We start from the raw sequence: 13,275 nt of genomic DNA on the forward strand, positions 1-13,275 counted from the left end.
ATGATGTCAGTGTGGGTACCGCGTATGGAGAGTTTTCCTTCATGCCTGGAATGGTACTCAGAGCTTGATACACATTAGCTGATGAAAATCACCCTGTGAGTTCATTGCAATGATTAAACCCATTTACAGATGGGGAAAACTGAGGCTCAGAGTGGTGAAGTCACTTCCCCAAGGGGCTGGAACTGGAATTCAAACCCCGGTCTCCTTGACTTCAGTGCTCATGATCTGATTCCTGTCGCAGACCCCCAGGCCTATGCTGGGCCCAGAGGACACAAGTGGACCAAAATGACAGACACAGCTCCTGCCCTCAGGAAGTTCAGTCTGGCAGAGGAGCTGGAACCTGGCATTGACATCACAGCGTGGTTTATGGAGGCCTGGGGGTGCTGAAGCCCAGAGGCGTGTCCCCAACCCAGGCTGGGGGAGGAGCTAACTCAGCTGAGAGCTAAAGGATGGGGGAGCTAGAAGGGAGGGAGGTGGTCCCGGCTGTGGTTTATCAGAATCGCACGTGGGCAGCAAGGTGAGCTGCCCTGAATGGGTGAAGTGGTGTGGCTGTGTGGGGGATGGGGCCTGGGGCTACACTGCTGGGCACAGGGCTGCAGGGCTGCAAATGCCAAGCTAAGAGGCTTCTCCCTTTTTTCTTGAACACCATTCTATTTCCGCCTGCCCCGGTCTCCCATGTTTCATCTCCTTGCCCCCCTCCCTCTAACAACCTAAAAAAAGAAAAGGAAAAAGTACTCTGTTCTTAGGACACTGATGGCAAGTCCATGCTCCCTGCTGGGGTGTGTGATAATTTCCACTGGGACAGCCCTGTAAAGGATACCCAGTGCCTTTGTGTGTGCTCTCATTTGGCCACCGAGCTCTGTAAGGCAAGTGTCATGCTGACATAAAGGGTGAAGATGAGACTCAGGTTAAGAAACTTGGCCAAGGTCACCCAGCCAGGCAGCCACAGAGCCCAGGTATCTGGATTTGCAATGTGTCAGGCTTGTAGCAGGCCGGTGTCTGCTTTTGCAGCCTCAATGGCTCTCTTTGAGGAACAGAGAAACTGGTTGAAGGGAGGGTCTGCTGGGGCCAGAGAGTTGTCTGGGGACTGACTGACCCTGTCTAGGCCATTGGTTCTTCCCTCACGAGTTCAGAGTCACAGCTCAAGCTGGCTCTGGATAAAGACAGGTGAGAGGGCCTGGCTACAGGGGCCCCTCACTGAACCTAACCCTGGGCTGCTGCTTTTAGTAGGGAGTAGATGAACATGGGGTACAGGGGCAGAGGGAGCATGGAGAGAAAGTGCTCCCAAAGCCTTAAAAAATATAGTACATAGATTCAAAAAAATGGTGCTTGTGAAATGATTTTGTTCATTTTAGAAAATTCGAAAATACAAATGGATAAAAGAAAATAAAATCATCCATTATCCTAGTACTTACAAGTATTTAAAACACACACACGCACCTACACATCTATTTTTAAACAAAGTGGGATCAGTGCCAGTAACATGTTTCTTTCATGGAATGAAACACTGTAAGCCTTTCACCTTGGCATTAAGTATTAATAACATTTTGCAAACTGACTTCTATAGGACAGGCATATCCAGAAAGAGGATAATAGATACTACTTAAGAAAATGGTTCCATGAGCAAATCAGTTTGGGAAATATGTGGGTAAACATTAAAGATGTATCTTCATTGACTTCAGTATGATTCCCCAAGTAAGGGTCTTGGAGCTTTTTTGGGGACTTTTGGACTTTTTTGGACTTTATTTCCTTGAAATGCTATTATCTGGAATAAGTTCTACAACATAACAACTTATGTGTGTATATATTTATAGATATATAAATATTTTAATAGAGAATATATTCACATGATTCAAAATTCAAGAAGTGAAAAGGGGTATGTGGCTTAAAAAACAGATCTCCCTCTAACTTCGGACCAAGGCCACACAGTTGCCTTTCTAGAAGGCAATCAATTTTATCAGTTCCTTTTACATCCTTTCAGAGACCTTTTAAGCATAAACAAAAACCCCTAGTATTTACACACACATTTTTTCCCTATAGCACCATTTTCCGGGTTGCATAATATTCCTGAATGGGTGAATCAGAACTTATGTAACCAATTCCTATTGTGGAGCATTCAGCATACATTCTCCCCTGCCTCACCACACCCCATCACAGACAAGCCCAGAGGAACACCCTTGCAGCTTCATCCAGTGTATATATCCAGTGCACATCAACCTTTGCACATATCCAGTGTATACTGCTGTACGGGCAGTGAGGCTCCTGACTCAGACTGCCTGTATTCAAACCCAGGCTTTGCTATTTGTTAGTTCTGTGTCCTCAGGCTATTGCCTTAATCCTTCTGTGCCTCAGTTTCCTCATCTGTAAAACACAGGTGATAAAAACAGCTCCTACCTCATGGGATGATGACTGAGGATTATATGAGATAAGTGATGTAGAGCCTGGCACGCACAGAGTATTTAATAAAGGTTAGCTATTACTGTTATCATTATCCACAATTATCTCCTAAGGCAATCTTCCTAAAAGTGGAATTGCTGCGCCAGAAAGTGTACAATCTTCTTCAGCTTTACACGTTGCCAAACTGCGTTCTGGAAAGGTTGCACCAATTTGCACTCCCACCACTGAACGATGGTGCCTGTTTTTTCCACACCCTCACCAACATGAGGTATTATCATGTATTTAATCTCTGCCAATTAGCTAGGCAAAAGATAACGCCTCTTTGTTGTTTTTATTTGCACTTATTTGATTCCTGGTGAGGCTGACCGCTTCATATTGGCTCACTGTATTTCTTCTTTTTGAATTGCCTGTTCTTGTCTGTACTCTTGTTTTTCTATTGGGTGCTCATCTTACTGATCTGTAAGAGTTCTTTATAAATAGTAAGGCTATTCACCTTTTGCTACAATGTTTTTCCCCAATTACCTGCTTCTTACATTTTTAAATGCTGGTTTATTGTTTTGGGGTTTGTTTGTTTGTTTGTTTGTTTTTTGACACTCAGAGAGTTTATGTGTATCAACCTATCAATCTTTGGGACTTTCTGGAACTTCATTATTCTAGTGTGATTGAAGCCCTGCCTCAGCATCCTTCCCCCTTACCTACACCCCACCGTCCTCCGTCTGCTTGCTCTCGGGGCCCCAGTCACTCCTTATCGATAGTTATCAACCCTAGATGCTAATGAGAACCATATGGGAAGCTTTAAAAAGTGTGTCAGTGCCAGGGACATTGTTCTGGACATTCTGAAGCAGGACCTGTGAGGATGGGTCCGGGTATGTGGGTTTTAAAAATATATAATAAATATGTAACATACTCTAGGCAAGAGCACGTATTGTAAGTGTAGAGCTTGACAGCTGGCTGCAAGCTGAACACATCTTCACAGGTGGCTTTGCTCCAAGGTTGGGTTGACACCCGGTGAGCTAACCTCTCGGTCACCTGGTGACCTGCAACTAGGCTCCTCCCCCTCCTCGTGAACTGGGGACACAGAGAGCTCAAGTTCTAAGGTGCCTCCTTCCCCTGCTTGGAGAGTGTTGACCTTTCCTGAAGCTCTGAGGTGAGGGAGCCCCCTGACCCCACCCTCCCCAACCCAGGCCCCCTTCCTCCCAATGAGCCAGGGCGGGGGTGGTGGAATACCTGGTGGGAGGAGATGGTGCTTCCTGACAAGTCGTGGCGCCCTGTGCCCTGAGCCCGAGGCCACTGCTTAATGGTGGTGGTAATGGTTACACAGAGACTGACCCAGAAACAGCAGGCACGACCCCAGTTCAGAGGGCCCGAGGAACTGGGGGCTTCAAGGTCGTTCCCTGCCACCAATGGGAAACCCAGGACAGCATTTCAGATCACAAGGAGCCACCCCATCTAGTGAGAACCTTGTGTGACCTGACCCGAGTGACAGTCCACTCACTTCAGAACCGCATCCAGTTCACTTGTTCCCCATTCATTCACCCTACTATATGCCAGGCACTGTTCCAGGCCCTGAGTGTACAGTGGTGAGCAAGGCAGATAAACTTCCTGCTCTTGGGAGCCTGCATTAGAGTGAGGAGAGTAGGTAATAGCAAACAATCTCAGGAAATATGAGGCAGTAATAAGCTCCTGGATAAAGGCGTTGAGGGGTGAATGAGCTTGGTGAGTTCAAGAGATAAAAAAGACCCAGGTGGCTAGAAGATTCTGGAAGGCAGGGGAGCCTGGAGAAGTAGGGCCAGGTGACTGACATGAGGCTGTGTGAGCTAGGACGAAAAGTCTGGGTTTGTTTTGCCTCCCCCCACCACTTTTGATGTGCTTACTAGAAAATTTTATATTACATATGTGGATCGCATTATATTCCTGTTAGACAGCACTGGGCTAAAGGATGACAATCAAAACAACCATACATTTCAATCATGCTGTGTTCGTTACGAAGAGTCTTCTTTTCTGTCTCTTAACAGTTCCTCACAAGCATCATCTGAGATACCGAAAGCCTATGTCTCCTGCTCTAGCAGCATCCCGTCCTGGTCCCTGTTCACAGATATCTTAGTTCACGGCTCTTTGAAAGCCAAGGATGTGTGTTTTGAAAAGGAATGGGACCCCGCGAACAGGCTGGATTTTTTACTTCAAGCAAGTCCCTTGGAGAGAGGGGCGGCAGCCCAGGAAGAACGCCCCGCAGGTGGCACTGGGAACATTGCCCAGAGGACCTCTGTACCCTCACTCCTGGGCCTGGAGCCCTGTCAGGCTTTCTGCAGTGAGGAGCGTGGGCAACCTGCACAAGACGGCCCTGGAGTTTTATAGATGTGATGGGAGGTAACAGAGGCTTATAAGTTGGGGAATGACTTGATCTTACTTTACTTTCTGCATTTTAAGCTCGTCCTTATCCTGAACCACCATTGCTTCTCCCACTGCATCCCATTGGATTCAGTACCAGACCCTGGGGACACCTGGGACAAGGCTAAGAGGCTGCTGACACAGCAGACCTTTGAGGAGCTGAAGATAGAGCTTACCAGGCCTCAGACATGAGTGGGCCAGCTTTAGCCCCAGCCTGGGCACCATCTCTGAGCCGGGTCCGGTATTGTCTGGGTCCCTTTTATAGCCCAGGGCCCAGAATGCAATGCTAGCGTGAGGTATGGAGACCACTGTACCGTGTCCCTAGAGTGTCTTGGGGTCAGAGCTGAACCAAGCAGAGAAACAGTCTTCCTGGGGTGGATGGGATCTGTCAGGACAAGAGCTGAAGCAACCCAGTGGGTAGGCTCTCACCCCGTAGTCAGTCAGCCTGTGTTTACTGAGTGTTACTATGTGCCAGGTCCTGTGCTGTCCCAGACAGAAATGGTCTAGCCCCGTATGAAGCAACCACTCCTACCGACCAAGGAGCTTAGCTTGTGCCTCTCTGTTATTGTTCTGTTACATAAGAAATACATTTTTGTTGTACACAAATTGTACAATGTGGGCTTCCCTGGTGGCGCAATGGTTAAGAATCTGCCTGCCAATGCAGGGGACACGGGTTCGAGCCCTGGTCCGGGAAGATCCCACAAACCGCGGAGCAACTAAGCCCGTGTGCCACAACTGCTAAGCCTGCGTTCTAGAGCCCGTGAGCCACAACTACTGAGCCCACGTGCCACAACTACTGAAGCCCGCGTGTCTAGAGCCCGTGCTCAGCAACAAGAGAAGCCACCGCGATGAGAAGCCCACGCACCACAACGAAGAGTAGCCCTGGCTCGCCACAACTAGAAAAAGCCTGTGCACAGCAACGAAGACCCAACTCAGCCAAAGATAAAATAAATAAATAAATAAATTTATCAAAAAAAAATTGCACAGTGCAAGTAAGGAAAAAGAAAAGCACATTTAAATCCATTCAATTACCACCAGAGACAAAACCACTGTCAACATTTTCAAATACTTCCTGCAAGACTTTTCTCTTGAAAACGTTTTATAGCCTACTTTTCTTGGTTAACATATAAAGACATTTCCCCAAATCTAGAAATACAGATCTAAATCATTTTAAAGGCTGCATAATATTCCGTTGTTCAGAGGAATTTGTTCGGTTGTCTCCAATGTTCTGCTAATGTTAACAATATGGCCATAAACTTCTCTATAAATTCAGCTTTGCAGCCAAACGGAGGGCTCTCAGTCCTGAGGGTCTGTGCTTATTTCCCCACACAGAGAGGGGACCCTAAAGGCCCAGCACACAGGAGAGCGGACAGACGAGAGGCATCAGGTAGAAGCAAGAGGAAGATCTGTGCTCAAAAGAAGTGGGTGGAGATTCCCAATACCCTGCTTCCCCGGGGCTGCTGCTGCCCCCCGGGTGGGGGGGCAGACAGCAAGTTGATGGCCTAGGTGGCCCTAGGGTGTTGGTCAGCCCACCCTTCACCGCCCCTAGTGTCTCCTCAGACCAAGCCCTGTCTACTGAGCTCCCATCCTCCTTGAGAGGTCACTTCGTCCCGTTCCCTTCCCAGTCCTGCTGCTTAGGGCCCACCTAAGCAGCAGGACTAGGGTTCTCTGGAGTAGGGGTGTGGGCGTGTGGGGAGAGCTCTTTTGGCAGCTTTCTAACAACAAGAGGAAAGTCTCTCAGGGATGACCCAGGTCTCTGCAAAAAGATCTCCCTTGATAAGGGATCCCGTAAAACCTTAAGACACATCTCAGTTGTCATGAGTTGGGCCATGGTTAATCTGGGGGCTTCTGCTTTCTCATCACCCGATGCCAAGCCAGGGCATCTGGCCCGCATCTGTGTGGCAGGGAATCCCCAGAAAGCACCTCACTGAAGAGAACAACAACAGTAAGAACAACCAGGGCTGCTCCTTTCCCACATCCCAGCCCCGAGGCCAGGCAGTACCGCTGCTGCCAGCAGCTTGACCTCATTCCTCTCGGCAGTGGGCGGTGGGTGCGGAGCCTGCAGAGATCTGAGAGCAAGACAGGCGCCTGGGACAGGGCCAGGCAGCCCAGCCAGGCGGACCAGGCCTCGCCTCCCTCCCGACAACCAGGGCGCAGGGGCAGCGGACTCCTAAAAGGGTTAATGGTCCTCACCTCATGACTAAGGCTGAGCAGTCCCCTTTGCAGGGCAACACCTGGAGACAATGCGGCCAGCCTGCCTGGCATCAAAGTCTCCCACTATCCTGCTGCTGCTGGGCTGTGGGCCAGCCCCCTCCCCACCCCTCCCCCACCCAGAAAGTGACCGCGACCTATGGGAGGTTAATTACAGACTCCAAGTTCAAATGAGAAGGAAAGAAGAAACAACAACAACTAAAAACACAGCTGGTTTAAGTGAGCACAGAGGGCCTACTCTGAAACCAGCCATCAGGTATCCTCCCTGGAGCCTGCGGAAAAGCCATTTGATACCCACAGGCCAGGCCTCCCAAAGGGAGTGTGTCCCTGCTGGGCCTCTTGGCTTTCCCTGAGCCACCTTTCCTCAGCCAACCAGGCCCAGCCTGGTGCCTGGGCTTGCCTTGCCCGCTTCTCACACCATCCAACAAATATCCACCTCAGTCCCTATGATGTACCAGCCACCTATCAGCCATCAGGGATATGGTGCTAAGCAAGAAAATGTGGCCGCTGCCATGGGCTCCACTGAGGCTGGGAGTGGAGTGAAAGCCAGCCCAGACCTAATGGGCCCTTAGCTCAACAGGCCAGGTACCTGCCACCTCAGCTACAAGGTAGAGAAGAGGGGCCAGGGCTGGCTGGGGATGGGCGCTAGAGAGAGCAGACGCTGGTCCAGGGGGGTGGGTAAAGAGAGGGGAAGGGAGGAAGGAGGAGGACACAAAACTTGGCAGCTCCAAGACCAACTGAGATGGTTCCTGCCTTAAAGCCTCGCCTGCCCATCCAGAAGCACCCATCCACCGACACCCAACCCTACAGTGCGAGGGCAGGGCAAGAACAGGCCTGTCTTGACCACCAGGGCCAACACTATGCCCCTCCCTTCCCCCAGCCCCCTCTGCCAGGAGCCCGGTGGCCTGACAGAAACACTGCCGCCTTGGGACCCTCCCAAGACAGAGATGCCCAGCCCCGGGAGTCAGGCAGGTCTATGCCACAGTTCCTCACCTAGGTTCAGGGCTGAGACATGGGGTCATGAGCAGCAGAGATGGGGGACTATGGGGGATGTCACCTATGTCTGGGGAGACTGCACAGGTTCATAGAGCAGAGGCACCAGTTGCTGGGGTGGCATACGGCTCCCTGGTTCTTACCAGTGCTCGGAGCACAGACCGCAGACACCTAGAGTTGGCACAGAGGAAGCCGTGCATAACAGAGGAAAGAGTGGTAACCGAGGACACAGTAGTTCAGGTCTTTGTCCTGGTCTCCCAATTTTCTAACTGCCCGCCCTTAAGTAAGTAGTTTAGCCTTTCTGGGCCTCAGATGACTCATCTATTAACCACACTCTGCCTATTTTAGAGGAATGGGACAAGAGAAAGCTCTCTATGGAGGGATGGAAGAGATTATCATCTCTTTGGCTGCTGCAGGTAGAGGTAGAGACAACAGAGATGACAGTCCTGCAAGGCCATTACCATTTGCCCAACTCTGTTTAAGCTCCTCATTGGGCAAGGATGGGCCCTGGCCTCGGAGAACCCTCTGGAGGAGGCCTGCTGCTGATGGACTAGGCTACCCCTTGTTCGAGGAACCCAGAGAGAAAGAGAGCCGCAGAGGGGAATCCCAGAGCCCCTTTCCCCTTTGGGACAGGTCTGCACTTCCCACCTCATCAGCCTGGCTGGAGAAAGTTGTTCCTGAAGCTCTAGGTCAGGGGAAAATGAAGTGGGGGTGGGGAAAGGGGAGGCACCTTATACACCAGACAAGACTGGCTTCTCAACCTGGGATGCATGCAAAACCACAGGATGACCTCAGGGCCTCTTTCTGAAGGGTTTGCCAAGCTCATTAGTAAGGAAAAGCAGCACCTTTGTATTAAAACAAACAGATCTATGATGGAGTACACTTGCAAGTTCATGTGGATTTTTAACATAAAATAAAAATACAAGAATTCAAAGAAATGTTGGGTTTCAGGGGAAAAAGTCTTAGCAGGCCTGATACAGGTAGGGATACAGGCCCACGTGCTCACCAAATGCAGATACCTCAGTGGGTTCTGGGGTCCCCCACGTTGCCAGAGGCCTGGCCACCCACCCCACAAGTTATCCTTGGCGAGTCCTGGCCTAAGCGCTCTGGAGTCTGGGAGGGCTGAGCTGTGGTCTTTGTGGTTCCGGCTAGTGACACAGGGGGCTGGAAAGAACTCACCCTAAAACAAATCACTGTCTGGATCTGCAGTCAGTAGCTCACGAACAGCACGGGGAAAACCAGTTTCTCCATCTTCTCTCCCAAGACTGCTCTTTCTCCTGAGTTCCCGCTTTCAGTCACCTTGTCATCTGTGACAACTCTGTGTCTCTCCCCAAAGGTGGAGACCAATCACCTTCCACCACGCCTCACCCTCCTAAGCCTCCATCGTCTGCCAGGCCCTGGTTCAGGCTATATTGCTCCCCCAGCCCAGAGTACCACTCTGGGAAGATTCACCTCCGTGTGCCTCTCCGACATTCCGAAACCCTCCTTGGCTCCATGATGTCTGTAGAAGGAAGGCTACGGGCCTTCCTTGGCTGGCAGCCAGGGTCCTCAGGGGAAGCTTGCTGGGTCAGTGAATGGCCCCTTCCCAAACACAGCTCTCTGCCTTTTCCCCTACCGGTTCCCTTCAGGAATTATATATTCCAGGCAAACCAAATCACAGGCTGATCCCCAAGCGTGTCTGTTCTGTCCTCTGCCTGCCTCCATGCCCTGTGCTCATGCTCCGCCGCCATGTCTTTCCCCACAGAAGCACAGTTGAGAGTGTCAGACACACAGGCTGGGGGTCAGACCAGTCTCGGCTTGCATTCTGGCTCTGCCCAGTGTCTTGTATAACTAGACAAGTTACTTAACCTCTCTGAGCCTTTAGTCCCTTGTCTGTAAAACAGGAACAATCTCACCCGCCTCTTAAGATTGTGGTGAGAATTAAATGGGGATAAGGTATGTCAAGAACTTAGCACAGTGCCTGGAACAGAGAGATACCTCAAGAACTGGCCCTTCTTATTCATCTAAGTCCCTCGAGATCACCTCAGATGGCATGGCCTTCTCTAATCCACCGAGCCAGGAGCAACCTCTGCCTTGCACAGACTCCCTGAGCATTTCACCTGCCCTACTTCGGGCTTTCTACCTCAGAGCAAAGTGGGTTCTTATCTTTCTAGACTGTGGGACCCTCAGGGAGGGGATGTGTGGGAGCACAGCCATACTCCTGGCGTCTGGCACTGAGTAGGCGCTCACTGATCACTGGCTGAACAAATGAATTAGTGATGTAAAGCTGGGCTGTGACTGATGGGTGCCTCACAGTGGCCCAGGTCAAGACTGCTGTGAGCGCCCAAGGAAGGGTGGGGTCCCTTGACGGCTAATCCCAGGGCCCTTTCCCACCGAACACTCCTCCGCAACTCAGTCCTTTCCTTCCCCCTCAGCCAAAACATCTGCCCCAGGACAGCAGAGCAGATGGTGCAATCGGGGCCTCCCTGAAGGGCTACTCTTGCTCAGCCCACCGGGCTGCTCGACAGCTGAGGGGCCCCCGGCCGTGGGCAGGAAGCTCGGCCAGAGCAGCCTCTTCCCATGAGACTGCTCTTCTTCAAATAGGAGAACAGGCCACAGGTGTCTGGGTACAGGGTTGAAAGAGCTTGATAATGGCCTCCGTCATTCTTTCGCTCAAGCATGTACCGGGCACTCAGGACATGTCGGGTGCTGAGGGTCACGTGACACGGTCTCCCTGGTGGGGATTCCAGCTGAGCGGGGTATTGCCCACACAGTGGGGTTGGTACTGTGATGGGGAGGTGCTGGGTGATGTGAGGGCACAGACCATACACCTCAGCCTCCCTCCTCACCCTGAGGGCCAGGGAGGGCTCTGCGGAGGGAACAAAGCCTGTGCTGGGCCTGAAGGGTGACAGGAGTTGGCCAAGAGAGGGGAGACAGTGTTCTAGGCAAAGGGTTCAAAGGACCAGGGCAGGAGACCACAGTGCACTCAGGGAACTGAGACCCGAGGCTCCGTGGTCGGCGGGATGGGGCAGTGTCTCAGGAAGCTGTCGCTCTCTTTCTTGCCCGGTAGCTGCCAAACCCTTTACCTTGTGGTGTGTGAACTTCTCTGGGCCTCAGTTTCCCCATTTGTACAGTGAAGGGAATGGCCCATGAGCTCAGATCCAGCCTTGCCTGACTGGGCCAGAAGTCACAGACCTTTGGCCAGGCCCAAACCTCCAGAATCCTTCTAAAGTGTTGCCAGCTGGTGAGCTATCCCAAGGCAAAGCTCATGCCCCCTGTACGCACCCATCACCATACACACATCCTGACTAATCGGCTGGGACCGTCGAAGGAGCCCTGGCCATGTCCTCCCCTTGCGCATCCTGCCACAAACTGGTGGTAGCTGACGATGCCTCAGGAGCAGCTCTTGAAGACCAGGTCAGCCTCCTGCTCAGAACACTTCACTCCGTGCTGTTTCAGAGAAGTCTAAACTCACCAGCCTGACACTCAGAAAACCCGTTTGGCCCTGTTGATCTCTCCCTCCTACACACCACGTTCAGCAGCATATCTTTGGGATTGCACTTTATTTCCCAAACACCCTCTGTTGCCCCCTTTTGCTCACGTGGTTTCCTCAGCTGGAACGCCAAGCCTCTTTCGATCTCTCCAGCACAGTGCTTCCTTTCGCCAAGGTCTACCTCAACCCCATCTCCTCCAGAAAGCCTGCCCAGATTCCTCTGATGGGAATGAGTCTCTCTTCTTGCCACTCTGTGTCAGCCCTTGCCAGGCTCGACTTTGCAGCTCTAGGTCTGTCCCCATCTCTCTCAGCCCACAAGGTGGCGACCCCATTCCCCTGACAGCCCCCAAGCATGGTGCCTGGCACAGGTGCTGTGGGGCTGGCATGCCCTCTGCAGGGCTCTGCCCTGGGAGGCTGGGCCACAGCTTAACCAGTGGTTCTCATGCTTCAGCACGCATCACAGTCAACCCGAGGGCTTGCTAAAACTGCTGGCCCCCGTCCCCATGGTTTCTGATTTAGAAGGTCAGCGGTGGGGCCCAAGAATTTGCATTACTAGCAAGTTCCAAGTTTATGCTTTAAACCGGGTTCCCACTGGTTGAAACATTCACCTTTTGCACAAGGGGTTCCATAGGACCAGAAAACTACCCAGACTGGTGCTAGATCTCGCTGGACTCTGGATCCTGAGCTTGGTTTCTGCTTAGACTACTTGACCATAATAACCTCAGGCTTCCCAGGAGCTCCTGCCTGTCGGTACAGCCTCAGGGCCTTGGGCTGCCCCTCTGTCAGTGCTCCACGGTTCCTATTGACACCTTACTGCCACAGTCACACTGCAAGCTCCTTGTGAGGGCAGGGACACAACCTGCCCATCTCTGTACCCTTAAACCCTGCCCAAGAGCCAAGGAAGTAAATATCTGACCAGTTGTGTGATGGGAAGGACCTGCTCCAACAAGTGGACCAACAGAGCATCCTATGCCCTTCACTGGTTTGCCTTGAGAGGCACGGACTGTGGAAGAGCCCGGAGCCAGGTGGACTGTGCATGGTGAGGCAGGGTGGAGGGGGCAGACCTGAGCCTAAGATCCCATGCTACCACTAAATCATGCTGGATCACAGGCCAGTCGTGGACTCTCTCCCTGCCTCAGTTTTCTCATCTGTAAAGTGGGGATGATAAAATAGTATCTCTATAGAACCAGGACTGACACGTAGTAAGTGCTCAGTAAATGATACCTGCCTCCTTTCTCCCCGCTCCTCTCCCACCCCCCAGCCCCAAGCAGGTTGGGTATGGAACGTTCCTACCTCTTGGAAGGCCCTTTCTCACCCTGGTGAATTCCTCCTCACCATCCAGGCTCAGCTCAAATGTCACCCCTCTGAGAAGCCTCCTCTACACCCTCCCAGGAGAACAAATCATTCCTTTCCTCATTATATACCTCATCACATACAGATCTCTGACTTTACACTTGGTTGCAATCACAGGTATTTTGTAAGGATCTGTCTTGAGCTTCTTGAGGGCAGGAGCTGCGATTTATTTGCACAGGAGGAGCTCGATGAATGTTTGCAGATTTATTTGCATAGGAGGAGCTCAGTGAATGTTTGCAGAACTGAATACACTGTAGTGAATGAGAGCACATGCAGTGTGTATAGTTCCCACGTGGTCACGACCTGGAAGTCTTGGTGAATGGATGGATGGCTAGGCCAGGGCTGGGCTGCAGGAAGACAGAGAGCATATGCTGCACTGTCCCCTGCTAAGTTATAAATGGTGTGCTACAGGCTCAGGCATGGTGGGAAAACACAGTGGGCACATGGTTCTGATGGACCCC

The 13,275-nt window shown here is 51.6% G+C and overlaps 1 protein-coding gene across 5 annotated transcripts in view; it reads right to left on the bottom strand.

The window, feature by feature from the left end:
• Positions 1 to 13,275, bottom strand: part of NRG2 (neuregulin 2) — a 181,203-nt gene that overhangs the window by 41,073 nt on the left and 126,855 nt on the right. The gene's annotated exons all lie outside the window — the stretch shown is intronic.

The sequence above is a fragment of the Balaenoptera acutorostrata genome, chromosome 2 (assembly GCF_949987535.1).
Source record: "Balaenoptera acutorostrata chromosome 2, mBalAcu1.1, whole genome shotgun sequence".
Lineage (NCBI taxonomy): Eukaryota > Metazoa > Chordata > Mammalia > Artiodactyla > Balaenopteridae > Balaenoptera > Balaenoptera acutorostrata.